Source organism: Bos grunniens, chromosome 21, assembly GCF_055505025.1.
Source record: "Bos grunniens cultivar Pamir isolate PY7600 chromosome 21, Bosgru_T2T1.0, whole genome shotgun sequence".
Taxonomy (NCBI): Eukaryota; Metazoa; Chordata; class Mammalia; order Artiodactyla; family Bovidae; genus Bos; species Bos grunniens.
In genome coordinates, this window is record NC_141185.1 from 63,916,215 (window position 1) to 63,936,875 (window position 20,661).

The following is a 20,661-nucleotide window of genomic DNA, read 5'->3' on the forward strand; positions in this document are numbered from 1 at the left end:
TCGTGCAGCGGGCAGGGTGAGCTGGGAGCCTCACGGCAGAGCCCGGGGAGCCCTTCTCTGAGCAGTGGTCTCACAAGCAAGCAGCCACCCCCTCCATCAAAACAAAACGGGCTGTCATCCCTCCCTTGACCTAAGGCACGTTATGTCCTGCCTAAATGAAACACTAGAGAGACAGGACAGAATTTCAAAGGCAAATTCCAGAATCTTAAAACCAGGAGGGATGTCACTCAGTTCCTGTAAATCACTGGTTCTCATCCTGTAAATCTCCTGGAGAAGAAACCCCGAGGCCTGGCTTCACCACCAGAGGTTCTGATTCCATTGCTATGAGGCATGACCCCAAACATCTGGATTTTTGGAAGCTCCCAGGTGATTCTAGAGTCCATTAAAGTCTGAGAACTGCTGCTAGTGTTGACCAGTGGTTCTCAGACTTCAGCACCAGCTAGAGACCCCCAGTGCACAGCGAAAACCCAGAGGGCTGGGCTCTGCCCCAGAGTTTCTGACTCAGTCAGTCTAAGGGGTGGGGGTCAAGGGTGGGATGACAATTCATCTTTTGATTAAGTTCCCTAGAGACGCTGAAGCTGCCGGTCCAAGGACCACACCTGAGAGCCACTGCTAATGATCTTCTAGTAACCGTCGTACCCTGACTATGGGTGAGAGCTACCTGGGAAACTTTGAACGTAACAGTTCCTGGAGCCCACCGCACACCAGGTAAATCAAGATTTCTAGAGGAGAGGCCAGACACTTGTATTGTACAGGGGCTCCCAGGGGTGTGTAATGTAGCCCCTGGGCTAAGACAGTACCCCTAGAAACAGGCCATCCTCAGCGGAGCCAGCGGCCAGCCCTTCCAAGCCGCGACGGGCCTTCATGCACACACAATCTGGCCCGCCTTCTGAGCGCTGACCGAGCCCCTCCCTTCACGATGTGCCACAGGTCAAGTATTTGAGCTCACATTCTTGTCCCCCTCTGCTTTTCTTTCCTTCTGCCCACAAATTTCAGGGAGAAGTCCAAGTTCAGAACAAATGGCAGGAGTTCTCATCGTGTTTTCAGCCAAGCAAAAGATTAGGACAATTACATCCTGGTTAGTCAAAGTCAAAAGCCTGACACTGTTCTTCATTTCTGCCCAGATTCCCAATTTAGGGGCGAGACCAGGGAGCACACTAGTGTCTGTAGCTTCTGGACACAGACAAAGTACATGACCCAAGTGTTTCATCTGCAAATTCTAAGGAGCAAATTTCAGGTGCAGTAATCACCCTGGTGCTATATTATTAAATGGTGGTTTATGTGGCTCTCTGAAGTATCCTGGGAACTGAATACACGGACTCACAGGTCTCTAACCCAAGGGTTTGCTCCAAGTTTCTACAACGTTGAGACTTTGGGAGTTTTGTCACTACGATTTCTTTTGCCTTTTATTTTTTTTTAGGCCTTACTTAAGCAATACTTTTTATCTTAAAAAAAAATCTTCACTTCCCCTGGTATAAATTATAGCTTCTTGCAGTAATCACTACTGCTTAACTGGCATTCAATTTACAGGATAAAAATATATTCTTTTGGCCATCTAAATGACTGTGTACACAACTTGTCCTCAAACCCACTCTGAATTTTGGCTCAGAGCAACCATCATGTTAAGAGGATGGAATGTGGTTTCAAGTAATGCCAGAAGTATTGCATAAGCGATAATTGATATTTTTACTAGCGGCAACTTTGTAGTTGATAATGGGTTATTAAAACAGGAAAAGAGGCCCTCCCCACAGGATCCCATCTGAAATGTACTAGGAAGAGGTGTTCCAGATAAAATGCTTCTCAGTGTCAATAAAGGGTGGTTCCAGCAGCCCCTCCATCTTCCAGAATGTGCGGCCCCCGGCAGAAAGGAGCAGGGAAGACGGCCTCCAGCTCCAGGGTCTCCTCGGCCTCAACCAGGGAGCTGTTGCCCCGCCATGGGTCCCCTCCCACTCTCCATCCCCTCCCCCGCACCGCCCCCGTGCCCGGCCCCCCACCCCTCTGACCACGGGCAACTCGGCTCTGGTGGGTGGGACTCTGCTGCGTTTTGGAGTGAAAGAGGAGCCAGAAATAGCAAGGGTACCAAGTGCCCCGTCATCCTATTCCTTTTACAAAATAATCCTGATACTGGCCTTTATTTAAATGTCTGCTTTCAACTCGTGTTTACAGAAGGGATTAGTGTCCCATCTGGCCACCGGGACAGCAGTCTAGCTGGTCTGAGCTGTGCACCGTCAAAGGTGCAGCTGGCTGCATCACTCGGGCCGCACCCACCACCAAGGCGTGTCCTCCAGGTGGGACTCAGGGTGACCTCACTGAACGGAAGGCAGCAGAGGGCCCATCTAGGACAAACACTGCAGGCTGAGCCCTCCTCCACCTGGAGATCTTCAGGAGAATGCTCATCCTTTAGGAAAAGGAACCAACACTCTAACTCTTCATGCAGCACCCTGAGGTCAAGGCAGGACGGGGACTCGAGGCCTCGGGGTCACCTCCCCTGTGGGTCACTTTTGCCCCTGATGCTCAGCCGGTGAGACCACCAGCTCCCTCTGAGTGCTTTCCACCTTACATCAGCACGATTCTACCTCCTTCCCCTACCGCACCCCAGAGGAGGGCAAGACTTCACATGCTTGCTTCTCTTCCTCACCCTCCAGCCCAAACACGGACTCATTCTTGTCAAAGTCACAGGTATATAAATATTTTTCTCAGCCAAAGAGTTTCTTTTTAGAGTGCTAGAATGAAGACAGCAGGAGTGGGGAGGGGGGAGAGAGCGAGTGCTGAAGGCAGAAGAAACGGGGACAGGCTGGCCTGCTCTGCTAAGTGTTCCTGCAACAAGGCTGTACTGTCCTTTAACGATGACGGGACCAACCCCGGACAACAGCCTGCCCTGTAACTCGTCTTCCAGGCCCTACTGCCCGGGCCTGAGGTCAAACAAGGGCAAACAGACCCACGTAGGCGTGGACTTCCTCTGCTTCCAAGCTGTCATTTCTTTCTGTGTCACCCTAAATGTCTGTGACTGTCACATGCACGAGGGCTTCCTCGGAGCCGTATCTGCTGGTTTCCTAGGAGCTGATCAGGTCCCTGGGGCCAACAGACCATGCTTTCTGGCTTCCCATTTCCCCCACTCCATTGGCCATGTTCCCTAGGGCACCATCGCCCATCAGCACAGGTGGGAGGAAGACAAATGTGAAAACTCAAAGACTACAATGGGGGGAGGTTTCCCAAGGCCCACTCATCCCGACCTGTTTCTGAAACAGGGGAGGGAGAGCTCTTGAGAAGCACGAACACACCCAAGTTATGTCACCATATCCCCCAAACCCCCTGCCTTTTCTCTCTCATTACAGGGAAGACTCATGGAGACAGCAGCAAACCAGAACCCACTCAGGCTCTTTTCAAAATGAGGTGAGTGTGCTAAGGATGGGGAAGCTCTGCCTTTTCTGTGCTTCCAGAGTCATCAGACAGGAACTAGTCCACGAAGGGGAGGGAGAGCTGATGCTGGCCGGGCATAAACAATAGTGGTCATTATCAATGGTGAAATGAGATGATGGATGCAAAGTGCTTTGAACAGCGCCCAGACAGAGGGCGGGCTCTGCTCCTGCAGCTGTACCGATGATGACCAGGATAACTGCTCAGGGGAGTGAAGACAGGTCCTCAAACTTGGCTGTGTGTTCAAATCACCAAAGGAAGTTTAGAAAATTTTGGATGCCTGGATCCCACCAGCAAAAATCCTGATTCAATTGTTATGAGGTGTGGCCTGGACACCTGCATTTCTGGAAGACCTTCAAGGCATTCTCTCTCTTAAACTTTTAATTTTGAAATAACTATAGATGTATATGAGCTGGAAAGAAAATACAGAGGTGGGGTTCTGCGCCTCCATACACACACCCCCAATGGTATCATAACTACAGTGCAGAATCAAAATCAGGGAGTGAACATGGACGCAACCTGTAGTGGTTCTTCAGATCTCATACACGCACTCTCAGTGTGTAGTTCTGGGAAATTTCTTCACACACGCTGCTACCTATAAACCATAATCACAGCACAATCAGGAAGTCATGGCATCACCAATAGACTACACTTCCATGGCCAACCCCCTACCCCACCCCTTAAACCCTGGCCACCACTAATCTGTCCCCTATCTCTACGTCCTTCCTGGTGGCTCAGATGGTAAGGAATCTGCCTGCAAGCCAGGAAAGCCAGGTTCAATCTCTCAGTTGGGAAGATCCCTTGGAAAAGGAAATGGCAACCCACTCGTTTTCTTGCCTGGAGAATTCCATGGACAGAGGTACAGTCCAGGGGGTTACAAAGAGTCAGACACGACTAACACTTTCATCTCTACGTTGCACCATGAATGTTATATAAATGGAATCAGGCAGTATGCATCGTTTTAGGACTGGCTTTTTTTTTTCACTCAGTATCATTCCCGTGGCTGCGTTCATCATCTGTTTATTTATTTATTTTTTTACTGCAGAATAGTATTCCATGGTATGGATGTATCCACTTGTCTAACTATTAACCCACTGAAAGATATCTGGGTAGTTTCAAGCTTTTGGCTGTTACAACCAAAAGCTGCTATAAACATTCATGTACAAGTTTCTATGTAAAAATAAGTTTTTATTTCTCTTGGATAAATGCCCAGGAGTACAACCACTGGGTCTTAGTTTTAAAAGAAACTGCCAGATCATTTTCCAGAGCAGCCATACCACTTTACTTTCCCACCAGCAATACATGAGCGACCTGGTTCTTCTGCATCCGGGCCAGTGTTTGGCTGCATGGCCGGCCGTCTGGTGAGTGAACCCTGGGTACCTGAAAACAGTGTTGCCCGGGCTCCTGTTCACTAACTGTGGTGACGTCTGTGGGGCGGAAGGCACTCCCATCGCTGCCTGGTGTCACCCGGCCACCCTCTGCTGGGAGGGGCATGGGAATGGGAAGCCGCTGGGCTGGGGCTCCTTGAGCCACTGGGATGAGGACGAGGAGGCACAGGCCTGGGCCGCTGCCTGCTGTGCGCTGGCTGAGGGACACGAGCTGGGTTCACCATGCAGCGGCCAGCAGCTCAGCCAGCCCAACACATCCTGTGTGTGGAAGGGGGTGTAGCGGGCTCCCCACAAGGTCTCCTGGGCCTCTGCCTTTCCCAGCCCATCGCTCAAGGAGCAAGCAGGCTGTTCTTGGGTTTTATGTTCGTATCTGTTGATGGTTCCAGGTCACAGACCTCTAAGTCCCAAGTCCAGATACATGGGAGGTAAAAAGAAAGCCTTGGAACTCACCATGCTGTCATTTCTCAGGTCCTCAGGACCCCAGCCAATCTGCCTTCTCCTTCCCAGCTTTCATAGCCCTTTTATTATTGCCTGTTGAATAATTCTCAAGGTACATTTGGTTGCATTTAAAGGAGAGGAGCGGGGAAAAGCTGAGTTTACATCAGCTCAGGCCAGGACCAAAGCCAGCACTGGCTCCTTGAATCCTCCAAACCACGCTACGGAAGAGGGAAAGTCAGTGCGCCCACTATACAGATGGGGAAGCTGGGGGCATAGGAAGATTAACTGACTCAACCTGTGGCAAAGCTGCCACAGGATTTTCTCCCTGAAAACTTGAATTAAAGCTGCAGGCCTGGGCTACACACCTGGGCAGAACCTCGGAGGCCTGAGTCCTAGGGCACAGCATGGGCCCTGCCTTTCCCCTGCGCCGCTTGACAGCCACTGGCTGCACAGATGCCAAGGTACATGGTCTCAGTCAGAGCTCCTCCCTCCCTGGACTGTCACCACCTTCTCTCCGTGACCTCTAGACCAGGCCTGCCTGACCCCTGTCACAGTGGCTTCCCATGGGAGGCTCTGTACCCTGCCCGCTGTGTCCCTGGCTCACCGCCCTCAGCCCCCCACACATCCCCCGTCCTCTGACTACTCTGCAACCTCCTCCCTCAAGGCCCATTCCCACCCTCCTGCCTCCTCTCTGAGGACCCTCAACGTGGCCCTTTTATGGGGCTGACAGTCCTGCACATACGCCACAATAAATAGCCTGCTACGTACAATTCTACTTCCAAACGCGGCATAACTTTGTATTATGATAAGCCTGGTTCCATCACCTACAAGCTCCAGGGCTGTGGTGAGTCATGTAACCTCTCTGTGTTTCAGCTTCCTCACCTGTAGAATGGAGAGAATGACAGTACTTACCCCACAGGGTGGTGAGGAGGACTGAAAGAACTAATGAATATAAGACACTGAAAACTAGCCTGTATAATAAACCTGTGAGAGGGGCTACTGTTCAACATGGGTGTGTCTCTGCTGCCAGTTCTGCCTTGGGGTCTGGGCACCGCCCAGATCCTGGCCTAGTGTGTCCTTTATGTTGTGCGGGGGTCAGGATCAACAAGGGGAGGGTTTGATATGAGCTCAGAGATTAGCTCAACTCTCCTCATCCTCCAAGAATCTCTCCTTCAATCCCCAGGCTGCAAAGAACCAGCTCTGTGCAAATACCCCAGTGGCAGGAAATCAACACTGCTAGAGAACTCGAATTTGATGAGCTTTCTTTCTTCGTTGGGTTGAAGCCGCTCTCTGTGTGTCTTGAGCATGCTGGTTTTACCCTGATCTCAGGGTCTGTGCAGAGACCCCTGGTGCCCGGCAGCCTCTAAGGTGCCCCCAAGTGCTTGTGTTCCCCAGCCCTACTCTTCAACACAGAGACACTCAGTTCCTCCAGCTGTTCCCTTCATCATCCCCTTCCCTTTCACATGGGCATAATCCTGCCTCCTGTGGTGTTTTTTAAAATAGACTTCCCAATACTGAATGCAAGACTCCTGATGCCACTTAACCTCTGAAGGGCAGAGCAGAGCCATCACTGCCTTCTTCATTTCTGGAGATGTGAGGCTCCTGTTAACGGGGCCTAAGAATGCATGTGTTTTAATGAGTATGCAGCTAACCATGAAAGTGAAAGTGAAACTGCTCAGTCGTGTCCGACTCTTTGTGACCCCATGGACTGTAGCCTACGAGGTTCCTTCATCCATGGAATTTTCCAGGCAAGAGTACTGGAGTGGGTTGCCATTTCCTTCTCCAGGGGATCTTCCCGACCCAGGGATCGAACCTGGGTCTCCCACATTGCAAGTAGATGGTTTTACCATCTAAGCCACCAGGGAAGCTCACCAGCTAATGGTAACCCTTACATAAAGGAAATCAGTTTCATCTCTTGTGCCAATCTTACTCTATGGGCTGCTGCAGAGTTAGGGAGGATTATGAGTTGGAACTCAGTGGAAAATGGTCCTGGGATCAATTAGTAATGTCTGTCAATGGAGTACAATGCAGAAGCAGAGACACACGTGTTTGCTGGCAGGGGCTGAAATCTTTTTACACACGCTGCCATTAAGCCATGTTTCCACCATCCTGTGCATTACATCTGCTTCATCTGGGGCTTAACTCATATTAAATACCATCTGGAAAGCTGCAAGGCATATGGTTAGTGCACAGATTTCAACACTGACAAAGGGCTTACAGCCTGACTCTGCCACTCACCAGTGGACTGTCCGTGGACCTCTCTATAAAATGCAAATAATAATACCATAAGATCGGAGGTGAAAATGAAATGCAATCATGAATTGCAGCATTTGGCCCACTTTTTTAGGTGGTCAAGAACTTCATATTTTCTGAATGTTTGCACACCATTCTCCCTCCTGTCTTTGTGCCATCTCAGTGTCTGATGGGCATGCGTCCTCTCTCCACATGCATGCAGCTCATGGTAGAAATGTTAAATCAGTGAGCCCCCCGGCAGCCAGAAGCCTCTCCACAGGTAGATATTTCTCTTCTAATAATGATGCTTTGAGTCAAGTTCAAGTTATAAGTTCATTTAACTGCAGCAGTATCCAGCCCATGGTTCCACATATTTCCCATCAAGAGTGCTAAGAGTTTTGCAGAAACCTGGGTGAAATTTACATTTTACATTCTCTGCTTCTGCAGGATCTGTTGGGGATGACTTGTCTGGAGGTTCTCGGCTGACTTCCAGGATTGCCTCTTTTAAACCTGAGCGCTCACAAATGACGTTTGATGAGTCATTCTGGAATCTTTCCTCCAAACAATATTAATATCCCAAGTCTAAAATGTATGCCATTTGTCTCGTTCCCCTCTTGCATGACAGCATTTACCTATTTTAGTCTTTAGCACCCCTGCTTTCCCTCATTGCCGGTGCTCTCATTTGCAAGCAAGTCTCCTCAGCCTGAGCCAAGACAGCCTGAATCACGCGAAGCACCTTCACCTCCTCCATTACTGGCTGGTGATCTCTCTCATCTCCTCCATTATCTGGTCTTCAGCTCCTACTCGGAGAAGGCAATGGCACCCCACTCCAGCACTCTTGCCTGGAAAATCCCACGGACAGAGGAGCCTGGTAGGCTGCAGTCCATGGGGTTGCTAAGAGCCCAACACGACTGAGCGACTTCACTTTCACTTTTCACTTTGATGCATTGGAGAAGGAGATGGCAACCCACTCCAGTGTTCTTGCCTGGAGAATCCCAGGGACGGGGAAGCCTGGTGGGCTGCCATCTATGAGGTCCCACAGAGTCGGACACGACTGAAGCGACTTGGCAGCAGCAGCAGCAGCAGCAGGTCCTACTGGTACAACATGTAGTGTACAAGCTCATGAACACTGGGTGGGACTCTCTGGGCAGTTCTGTCATGATGAGCATGCCCAGTGATAAAGGCAACTGAGTTACCAAAGCCAGTGTCCCTCAGGGTGTGGCTCTTCAAAAGACACCATGCCCTTGGCCTTCAAAAGGGGTATCTTTACAGCCCTCTGCAAATATGCCAGTTTGGAAGTAGGATCGCTTTGGGGAACTTTTTAACTTTCTTTCCACTTTGGTAACCAGGCCCCATTGTTTTCTCTCCTGGGACATTTTTCACAAGGAAACAATTTTTGTAATCACCTGGCAGGAGTTGTTATATGCACAACAAAGACCAGAGAATAAGAAGTTCTGAAGACCAACGCCAGGCGTTGCTAAGCTTAAACCCCCAGGGCAGATAGGCTTCTAGGCCCATGTGATTCAACTCATGTTGCAGCTAGAAGTGAGCAAGGGCCTGGATTTCAGGGCTTACTCTAAACTCTCATATTCCAGGCATTTACACATAGCATTTGGGGGCTGCACTTGTCTTCTAGACTTTGGATAATATGAGCAAATGTGGAAAGAGAAAATAACATCTTTGATATTAGATACAAAAAACAATTAAGAGGCTGACTTGTCCACTGCGTGATTCTACCAACAGGGCAACGCCAGGATGGACTCTGCACATGCAGGTCACTGGCAGCGAGGTTGGTTAAGAAGCCACGCTTAGGAAAAGCACTGACTCTCCCACAACGGCTACTGCCTCCAAACTGAGAACAGAAACTGAAAGGGGGACTGGAGGGGGAAAGACAGGAACGCCAGCATCTCAAGGCCTCAGGTCAAGGACTTCTGCTGCCCTTTGGGGATGTCAAAGACCACCGCGTCGGAGGCTTTTCGGGAGCATCTGACATTTTTGCTCAGTGTTTCAGTCCTGTTGCTTTTTTCCATCGTCTTCACGGAAATATCTCATCTCACCCAAACCAAATTCCGCTTGATCAGCATGTTCCTAAACAGGTCCGTTGACATCCACGAGCTTGACATTCTGGTGTTTAGCCCAAAATTTATCAGATTTTATGATACATCACATTAAATCTTTACACTACAGTGGGGTCAGAGAAGGCAATGGCACCCCACTCCAGTACTCTTGCCTGGAAAATCCCATGGACGGAGGAGCCTGGTAGGCTGCAGTCCATGGGGTCACGAAGAGTCGGACCTGACTGAACGTCTTCACTTTCACTTTTCACTTTCATGCATTGGAGAAGGAAATGGCAACCCACTCCAGTGTTCTTCCCTGGAGAATCTCAGGGATGGGGGAGCCTGGTGGGCTGCCGTCTATGGGGTCGCAAGAGTCGGACATGACTGAAGCGACTTAGCAGCAGCAGAGTGGGGTCACTTTTAACAAGTACGATGTACCAACCATGACAAGGAAAGCTGGTCTCTAAGCTACAGAGGAAGCTGAATGGAAACCCAGCATCAACTCTGGAAGCCTGGTAAAGACCCGTTGGAGTCTGCTGGCATCACAAGAATGGTAAATGAAGCACAGGTAAAATGGGACCATGGAAAAGATTCCAAAGTCAAGGCAATAAAGCTGTTCTAAAAACTCCCCCGTAGACCAAAATTTTAAAAATGAAAAAAAAAAAAAAAGTTTTTTTTTCCCTTCAGCTCCATATAAAGAGCTGTATGTTTGTATACACACACACACACACACACTCACACACACACACACACACACACACACACAAAGGTACAATATATAGCTAGGAGCGAGCACTGCTCTGAGATGGGGTCTCAAAGTATCACATGCAAAGAAATCACCCAGCTGGGCTTGGACCCTGCATTCCTAACAGGTTCCCAGGTGACAGGATGCTACTGCTCCTGGGACCACTCTCTGAAGACCAAGGCGGGGTGCAGCTGGAGCGAGTGTGTTTCTCCCTCTGTGCCTGGTGCAGCTCCATTCCCGGGGCTGCCTTGCTCTTCCTCACCAGATTCCGAACGGGGCATTGGAAAGGGGTGCTCCAGGTGGCAGCTGCCAAGTCAGTAAGAACAGACCAGGCTGGGGTGGGGTGAGGCTGGGGGGCAGGGAAAGAGATGGGTCCTGGGAGCCTGCTCTGTGGAGTCAGCCAAGCTCCACGTGGGCCAGGCAGCTGGCCGCCAGCACCTCTGTCTGCACGGTAGCTCTCTCCCTTGGCCGAAGCAGTTTCCGCCCCTCCCTGGCGGAAGCAGACCACAGGTCACAGAGATTCATCCCGGGGCTCCCCCCAGCACAGACGACTGACACAGTCAACCTCAGGCTGGTTAGGCGTTCTTTACCCAGGAAGCACGTGTTCCTGCCTGGAAGGCGCCTCTGACCGAAAACCAAACCGCCTGAGCAGGTTATCAGCGGGTGAGCCGGCGTCCTCAGTGTGTCTGAAGCTGCCCTGTGGCAGGGGTCCTGCTGGGCCCGGCAGGCCCCTGGTGTGAGAGACAATTTAACAAGTCTGACTTGGAAAGCCACCATTGTTTCTCTGACCCCTTCTCGTTAACAACCTACCTGGTTATGGGCTGCGGAAGCCGGGGCCTTTGTAGAGGTGCAGGTTCACCCCCAATAACACCTCAGTCCCCCAAGTCACAGGGCCCAGCTTCTTGAGGGGCTGTCTGCCCACCTCAGCCACAGCCTCTCAGGGGACTCCGACGACCCAAAGATTTTTCCCGGCTCAGTTCAGAACTGACCAAGGAGCCTTCTTCTCGTTCTCTTTTTGCTCCTGATGATAGTGAGTCACCAGGCTCACTTCACAGCGGCCCCTTCAAACACCACAGAAACGCGGCTGTGACTAAGACCAGGCCTTTGTCAGGCATCCAGTGACCCTGGGGAGTGTTACAATCTTCCACATTCTATATCCTTCCACTTATTCATATTTTCTCTGAGAGGCCATCCCCAGATCCTCACACAGGCCCCTGACAACCACAGTGCTCTGTTCTGAAATCAGGAACAAGATCCATGATTTCCAGCTCCCTGGCCCCTTCAAGCTCCTCTGCTGGCCCTGTCTGCCGCTGCCATCATCTGGCAAAACCACCTCCAGGCTAGCTGGGAGCGTGCCCTCGGTGCCTAAAGCTGGACAAGGAGATCAGGGCCTTTTCCCAGAACCGCCGTTGACTGGGCTGGTGGCAAAGTTCCCTGGGATGGAGAGAACGTGCAGCTGCCCTCAGGCCTTTGGAATTTTCCATCAGCAGCGGGCCGTGGATGAACAAGGATTTCAGGCATGAAACCAAATACCTTGGGAGAATGTGGGCATGTGTGAGCCACAACAAAACACCACAAGCTGTGTGGCTTATCGACAACAGAAACTTCTTTCTCACAGTAGTAGACGCTGGAAGCCCAAGGTCAGGGGCCCGGCACAGTGGGGTCCTGGGGGCCCTTTCCTGGGTCGCAGAGGCTGCTTTCTTGTTTTCTTACACGGCAGAAAGAGAGCTAGCCAGCTCTCTGGCTTCTTCTTTGAAGGGCACCAATCCTATTCGTGTGGGCTCTACCCTCTTGAGCTAATTACTGCTCAGGGGCCCCACCTCCACGTACCATCACCATAGGGGTGAGATCTCAACATAGGAGTTTGGGGGACACAAACACTCCGTCTGTAACAGAGTACTCCTCCGTCTGTGGAGAAGTTTGCATGCTAGAACGCCCCACCGCCTCCCACAGTGCTTACACGACCCTGGTTAGGTAAGCAACAGGGGTCTTTCCCAGCAAATGTGTGTAAGCCCAGAACCAGAAGAGCCACTTGGGGAGCACGTGGCCTCAGCATGCGATCGATTCAACTGTATGAAAGGCACCACACTGGGCCTGAGGCTCTGGTCTGAGTCTCTGCTTGGTCACTTGGAGCCCTGGAAAGGGAAGCTGTCTGCAAAATGAGGCTGAGATGATTTTGGACATCCCTTCCAGCTCCGAGAACCATGAGAAAAGCCACTTACGGGGAGCTGCCAGAAGCTCTGCTGTTTCTAACGAGAAAATTGGATCTCATCTAATTCCTGGGATAGTCTGTAATGTAAGGAAGTTCTGAGGGGATTTCAAAATTTGGTTCTTCAGCCAAACCCAATTCACACCTCACATCCCCCTTCCTGCCCCGCCATCTTCTCAAACACTGTCTCAGATGACATGATTTCAGGTAAGGAAATCCACCAACAATTAAACACAAAGAAATCCTGGGGTGGAGACAAACACTCCCACATCTTGTGTAACCTTCCCTATCAGAGTAACGGAACTCTGGGAGCAGCAGACGCCCAGATCCAGCTGGATTTCCCATCATGGCGATAACATCCAGCCAATAGCTACTCGGCCTAGCCACTCAGGATGCAGGTGGGAACACATGTGTCTGCTCGCTGAAGAGCTTTTGATGGCTTTCCCTTTGTCTTCCCTCCCAGGCCTGGCCTGGGCAGATCTGGCAAAGCTGCAATCAAGGTCTTCTTAAGAACAGTGGCTCTGGGCGTTCCAGTCAAGTGGAAGAAGGGTTCTCTCCTCACATTCAATCCAAGGCAAGGGTAAGACTCCAGTGGAAACAATGATAACTTCCCTGCAACTCTTCCTAATGCCGGGCAATAAGAAATCACTCCCTAAGGCAGAGAAGTCATTTAAACGGGGCCCCAGAGACAAAGTTCCTTGCTGCGCTGGACCCTGTACCTCCCATTCAAAACCATCCATCTGGGAAGGGCCCAAAGGAAATTCTGCTTTTTTTTTCAGTTTGGGGTGGGGAAAGGAGGGGAAGGAAAGCCAGAGCTGTTAGGAAGGAGTCACTCAGGGCAACATGGAGCAGGGCTGAGAACTGCTGTGCTTGGTGCAGACCCCACGGTGGCTGCCCCACAACTCTCCAGAAGCCACAAGTCATTCTAGCTCATCCAAGACACCAGGAGAAGGCTGGCTTGTAAATTAATGTCAAAGAGCTTAGAATTTTCAGTGGCACATTTTAAAAAATAATAAGAAAAGTAAATGAGGTTTGATATGACTCTGGAATTTGGATAAGACAGCCGAGTCAAGGATGCTCGTACAGCAACTTTAATCCAGGGGCCAAGCGCTGAGGAAATGGTACTTAGAAATCTCTCCAAGCACCTCCGTGTGAATCCTGAGAGCCCTGAACACCACTGGCACCACCAGTTAAGGTTCCTTCTAGGACAGGAGGCTGCAGGAAGCTATAGCAGCCAAGTAGGGATGGAGGGTGAGACCCAGGGATTCAGGGAGAAATCCCTCTGAAAACCTCAAGTGGGACTTGCCCTGGGAATAGAACCAGCCATTCCTGCAGAACTCCTGGGAGCCACCTTTTCTGTTCTGCAAGAAAGGCTGACCGACACATGAACACAGCCGTCCCGAATTCCAACTAGAACAAAAGCACACTTGTCCTCCTCCTGGGATTTCTAAACAGTTATCACATTTGCAAAAATCCTCTCTCCACTACACCTTCCATGTGAGGTCCGTGCTTTGCCCGCTGAGTTGAGCACCCAGGCCGAGGACTCGGCAGGCTGCCTGGCCATCCTTGGGGGCTACCTGCCTGCTCACATCTCCCCACCGCCATGTGCATGGCTCGGACCCCCTGCTCTGCACCGGCAGTTTGCTCCCCTCTTCACGCATCTGGATGATGGCTTTCCTTCCTGCCTGTTCTGGGACAGAGACAATTCCTTTCAGTTTGAATTGTGTCGACTCCAGTTTTGAGAACAGTTCTCCTGGAACAGGTGTCCCCTCCCCTTTCCTCAGCTCCCTAGGCATCCAACCACCCTCTGCCCATAAACCACCATCCTTGGGAACTGAACACAGTCTGCTTCCATGCTGCACCTCAGCAAGTGTGTCCCCAGGCCCACGACAACAGCACACCCTTCCTCATCTGCTGCCCTGAACTCATTTGTGCAGAGTCACATTCTAGCTGGAAACATCCAGAGTGCCTGGCTCTAGCTTTTCACTGGTGTCTTTACTGGAGGCCAGCAAGCTTCACCGGGACCTGCCTGGGCCATAGGTCCATTTCTTACCTCAGGCAGGTGGCCCCCCACCTGGCCTCTGTCTCCGCTGGACTGAGCAGGGCAGCAGAGTCCCCCCTCTGGGTCACATCAGCCAGGACAGGGCTTCCGCCAGCTGCAGGGGGTGAGGGGTGCTTGTGTGGATCTGGGGACCCAGTTGTGCACTCACGCACTGATGGGCCGGGGTCCCTCTAGGACTGACTGCGTGTCTGCAGGCACACAAGTGTCATCAAACACAGCTCCTGATCGCCAGGGTCTCCAGGTGGGAGCGTCAGGCCCCTGTGGGCTGCCTGTCCCCCTCCTTCTGCTCTTTCCTTCCATTTCCAGGTCTCCCTGGAGGTGTCAGCTGCAATAAGACAGGACTACCCCTGACTGCGGTGGCTTCTTTCAGGAGGGCTGGGCCTTTCCTCACCTGACTCGCCAGCGATAAACACGACTACTGGGCTTCCCTGGTGGCTCAAGTGGTGAAGAAACTGCCTGCAATGCAGGAGCCACAGGCGATGCAGGTTCGATCCCTGGGTCAGGAAGATCCCCTGGAGGAGGAAATGGCAACCCACCCCAGTATTCTTGCCTGGAGAATCCCAGGGACAGAGGAGCATGGTGGGCTACAGTCCACGGGGTCACAAAGAGTCAGATATGACTGAAGTGACTTAGCACGCACGCACCTGGTGCAAGGCTAGGAAAGTAGCAAAAAAGCATGGAATTCAGGGTGACCTCGTGAGGGGTGAGCTGGAGCCAGGAGCACATCCAGCACCATGGCTCAATGCTGGGGGTGACCTGGGGGGACAGGGCCAGGGAGCGAGAGATGGAGCAGGCAGGTGGATGAGGCCAGAAGGAACGATACAGGGTCTCAGACGTCCGGCCGGCAGCAGCTCCGCCCTGGTGCACCTGGTGTCTCCTGGAGAGCTTTCCAGGCATCCATCCCCAAGAGCGGGTGGTTTAACTGATCAGGCCTGTTAACACTTGGCCATGGGCACTTCCAAGAGCCTCGGGGGCTCCTCTCCTGCAGCACAGCCCGTACGTCACCTCTGCTGGGTTCCCAAGTTCCCATGAAGGCAGAGATTTTCAGAGGCCACAGGCAGGGCCAGCTGACCAGAGCAGAGGTAGATTCCAGAATGGAAAGGCCCAAGAAAGGGCATCTGGAAGTCAGGAAAGATCCCAGAAACAGCAGGTGGGGAGAGGCCCGGCCCGCAACAGCTTGCACGTGGGCCATGACTCTCGGGCCTGTCTGGAGCACCTTCTTCAGATTTCTGCGAGTTGGAGGGGTCACGTGGTTTGGTCTGATTCTCTAGGCAGGCGTTGATGTGGCTCAGGCTTATCTAACAGAGCCTCCTAAATCCGACAGAAGCAGAGATTTATTTTCTGCAAGGGAAACTCTGTTTTTCTGAGTGGGTAGCCAGGTAAGCCGTGAGTAGAGTCCTTCTCTGCTCTCCCCACCCCACCTGGAAGCCCTGTTTAGACACTTCCCAGGTGCTGTCTTACCCAATTGTCTGCACGCTGCATGCATGGTTCCTGGGTTTCCCCAGCCCCTAAATGACCAGCTGAGACTTGAGTCTGTGCCCTCCCAGCCTCCAACCGCATTAGGAAGCATTCTGCTCAATCAAATGTCTCCCCTGGGCCTTATCATGCCACATCAGACCGACCTTCCCCCAAACAAAAGGCACTCTAACCAATTTTCATGGAAATATTTTCTTTCTAACACTAAAAGTTCCAAATCATAGTAAACAACAGCCTTTAAAAATAATGTTATACTAACATCACTACCAATGCTCCCCTTGATTATCAAGGTATCACTTGATTTTTTAAAAAATTTTTCTCATGGGCAGTCAGCATGGATATGAGCTTCTGAAGAGAGTTCTTCCCATGAGCAATCAGGGCTGCATTTGGCCTCAAAGAAACGAATGCTTGGAGCTCTCTCTCTTTCTCTCTAAAGTCAAATAGTGATGAACAACTTGGACACTGAGGTTCACAGCAAGGCATCCTGGTTCCTTAAGGGAAAGACCTGGGCAGAGCTGTCCCAGCTGGGCGGTCTGCTCCATGTCACTGATTCTGTCACAACCAACAGCTGGAAACATGGCCCTCTAAAGTGTCTATCACAGACACCCTCTCGTGCTCAAGACCATCGCTTTCTCATGGTCACCGCAGGCTCAAGGCGGCACAAAACCAGCTTCATTTTCAGCTGGGTTTCTCAAGCTACCACAAGACAGGGAGACAGCTGCCTTCCAAAGCTCGCACAAGGCAAACCAAAAGATGGGGGTAGCTGCCTATCATGGGCAAGAAGGCATCTAAGGTCATGTTGTTAGTTGTTCAGTCATCTCCGACTCTCTGCGACCCCATGGGCTGCAGCATGCCAGGCTTCCCTGTTCCTCACCATCTCCCAGAGCTTGCTCAGACTCATGTCCATTGAGTCGGTAATGCCATCCAACCATCTCCTCCTCTGTTGCCCACTTCTCCTCCTGCCCTCAATATTTCCCAGCATCAGGGTCTTTTCCAGTGAGTTCGCTCTTTGCATCAGGTCATTAAAAAGCCCCAAAGCTGCCATCAGAAGAGCGGCTGACAGACCCAGCTCATCCTCCAGGCAGGAACACAGGACAGCCCCTTCCCAGGGTGCCCCCACGACTGCCATCAGGAGATGCAGATCCTTTACCTTCTGTCTGAAGCCATGGCCGGAGTCTTTTCTGCCCTACCTCTTCACCAGGGCAGATCACCAGAAAACTGCCAGTCTCCCCGACAGCACTTGAGTTTCCTAGGGAAACCCCTCTCGAGGACACACTGGCTTCCTTCAGGCAGCTGTACCATGTCATTTTTGCCTTTTCTGCATTGGCTGCTGGCAAACTGAAGGTACCTTGGTTCTTTGACTATATAGCAAGCTCTCTTCTTTATAACATACATTTCTATAATTTGAATTCTTATTTTAATGGCCCTGTTGCACGAGTATATTATCATATGTGTGTGCGTGCTAAGTCGCTTCAGTCCTGTCTAACTCTCTGTGACCCATGGACTGTAACCTGCCAGGCTCCTCTGTCCATGGAATTTTCTAGGCAAAAATACTGGAGTGGGTTGCCATGCCCTTCTCCAGGGGATCTTCCAGACCCAGGGATCGAACCCGAGTCTCCTACATTCCAGGTGAATTCTTCAACACTGAGCCACCTGGGACGTCCATATTATCATACAAGTGATCCCATATCATTTTAGGTAGAGACTAGAAATTGTCTCTAAAGTACCACTAGTTTCCTAATCTATAAAGTAAAAGCTAGTAAAACTGCTTCATAGGACGGATTCAATAACACAGTGAATACACAGCATGTAACAGTACCTGGTACACAGTAGGTGCTCTATGAGATCTGACGTGATTTAAACATCATTACTTCATTGTTAATTTATGTCCAAAGCAGCATTATTGATGTTACCAAGTCAAAAGTCTTTCATTTAATCTATAGTTTAGAACTTACTTTACTGCAAATTGGATTGGAGCCAGAATCAAAGCACCAAATGAATTATTTTTGAACTACAATAATTGAAATAAAACCATGCATACAAGAGAGGGAGAAAAAGGCCAGCACTACAATGAGTTAAATATTAAAACTGAGCCTTACATTTAGCTTTGTGGTTTTTGAAAGCCAAGGCAAAAATGAAATCATATTAACTTATGTGACACTCATCAGCTGATAAATGGCCTGTGTGGCTCCTATCGAAAGTGACTTTTCCCCTAACACTGGCATCTGAGGGTAAGTGTTCACACTGCTCCTCACAGGAGGTATACTGGGTACGAGCAGAAGGGCCACGTCCATGCGTGCCTGCATGCAAAGGCACACACATTCATCCTTCAGAAGAGATGCTTCACTTTTCAGTATTAAATGATTAGGGCCTGGTGGGTGAGCTCTCTGGAGATTTCCCACGGGTACACAGAGGGGTGTTCTTTATTGATTTCTAAAACTCTCACCAAGAAATTTTGTTAGAGAGCACGGACCAATGGATCAGATCACTGAGAATACCATCCATCCTATGTCAGTTTACACACATTTAAGAAACACGGAGTTAAATTATTCCTCTCCATCCCAAAGAATGGACCAGTTTCCAGGTTCGTATCTGTAAAACAGCCTGTCCAGTGGCTTTCCTGAAAGTGCAGGCTGGCCTCCACCTTCCCACTCCACACAGCCACCCCGACTCCTCTGAGCTGGATGACCAGAGGAGTCCGTGGACAGGGAGGCTGACTTCATCCACGGAGGATCTGCTTCTCAATGCTTGCGAATAATCAGAGACAACAGACTCCTCTGGGAAAACCACGATCGCCCAAGCAGGGGCAGGACCAGATGCTAGCAGGATTTACTGGCTTTGATGAACAATAAGGTGTTTGTTTTTGCAGGTAATTAGAGTTCAGTAGCAAGCTATAAAGAGTTCTCCGAGAATTCTAAACAGACTGTAGCTAAAGGCTATTGGATTATGACTGGATCTAATCAGTCATCTGCAGACCTCCTGAGTTAAAATGCCAGTATTTGATAAAGCACAAGCACACAGACCACCAGGGAGAAACGGTGCTCTGTGCTCTTAACGTCCAAGGAGAAAAGGCGGCCCACGTGTGCGCACGTGTGGGGGTGGCTCTTGCCATGGCATGCAGCAGTTCACACAAATACATCTCTTCAAAGGTTCACACACGCTGTGTGTTGGGAAATGCTTCAATAACTCCACACTCTCACTACTGTTAGGGAGTGGGTTCCCAGGTACTACGAAGGGCTGGGTGGGCATTTGACAGAGAGAAGTGGTTTGCAAAACCATACGCATTTGCACTTTTCTTTCAGCACCCACTGCTGAATGTGGGGCTTTTTTTTTTTTTTCTTAACAAATCTGAGATATGAATACAAATTTGATTACAATTAGTTTAAAAAGTTAGTTTCTAGTAGTGTAGACAAAAGAGGATGAGCAAAACGCTGTCACCGATATTTTTAAAATACTGTCAATTGAGGTTTGACAGAAAACAACAAAATTATATAAAGCAATTATCCTTCAATAAAAAATAAATTAAAAATTACTGTCAAGATGAAATAAATGTGTGCTTAGAGAAAACTGCTCATCTTGCTTGTCTTGGCCAAGAACTTGTTATTTTCTCCTTAATACCAGAAAATACGCCTAAGATTATTTTCATTTACTCACATCATGATAACCAAGAGGGACAGAAAAGTGAACAACAAACCCACCCACAGGAGTGAAAAAAATTAAAATGAGACCAGATAAATGAAACAAAGTAAAAAAAAAAAAAAAAAAAAAGCCCCAGATATGGCTAAGACTAGGGGACAACAACTGCTTTTGTACTCCTTACCCATAGCCTCTACTCTTGAGAAGCTTGAGTTCACATTTAGGATTCTAGGCATCTTACTATCTAGGGCACTAGGAAAACTTGACAATATATATATTTTCTCCGAGAACTAGATTTCCATTTAATTTTGTTCTCTTCAGTCCAATATAAATTTTCCCATTGTTTTGCATGTTTTGGACTCCTCAATTTATTTATTTAAAGTTCTCAAGCAGTCACCTCACAATCTTTCCTTCAGAGAAACATGAAACAGCTACTCCAGGAGGAAGAGAAAACCCTCGGGCCGCAGGTTGAGAGTCAGCTGGCCTCCTGCCCCGGAGGCTCCCTGCAGGTGATCTCAGCCTTGGGCCAGCCACTCAACCCCCAGGCCTGCTGTCTCCTCGTCTGAAACGCCAGCAGGCAGCCTCAGATTCTGTCCACACTTTGGGCTCTAGGGTTCTGTAGTTCTTTCTTCCTTAAGGGGAGAACTGCCAATGGACAAAGGATGTAGCTGATGATTCTTTAAACTAAGACACTGACATTCTACTTTCAGAAAGTTGGACTTTGAAACTGGCTGAAGGAAAAAAAATTCAACGGCAGGAAGATACTCCCACAATCTGAATATATTTAGAGTGAATCAAAATCGTGCTGATCTGGGGAAGGGGATGCAACTCATGACAACACTCTGAGAAAAACCTCTTCCCTTTACAGAGTGTGCTTTAAGAATAGACCAACCTCAAATGAGCATTTCCACTTTCAGAGACAGTCTGTTCAGTGATCTCCTGGATTCCCTGAAGGGCTGGGACTTGGGCTTGCCTAGGTCCCTACTCGAGAGGAAGCAAAG

The 20,661-nt window shown here is 49.9% G+C and overlaps 1 protein-coding gene and 1 long non-coding RNA gene across 7 annotated transcripts in view; one reads left to right on the forward strand and one right to left on the reverse strand.

Moving 5' to 3' along the window:
* ADAMTS17 (ADAM metallopeptidase with thrombospondin type 1 motif 17) overlaps nucleotides 1-20,661 on the reverse strand; it is a 406,696-nt gene that overhangs the window by 215,182 nt on the left and 170,853 nt on the right. The gene's annotated exons all lie outside the window — the stretch shown is intronic.
* LOC147349819 (uncharacterized) lies at nucleotides 27-19,792 on the forward strand. The gene is made up of 2 exons (XR_015150166.1): nucleotides 27-4,778; nucleotides 9,219-19,792. It is a non-coding gene; the product is annotated as an uncharacterized LOC147349819 (long non-coding RNA).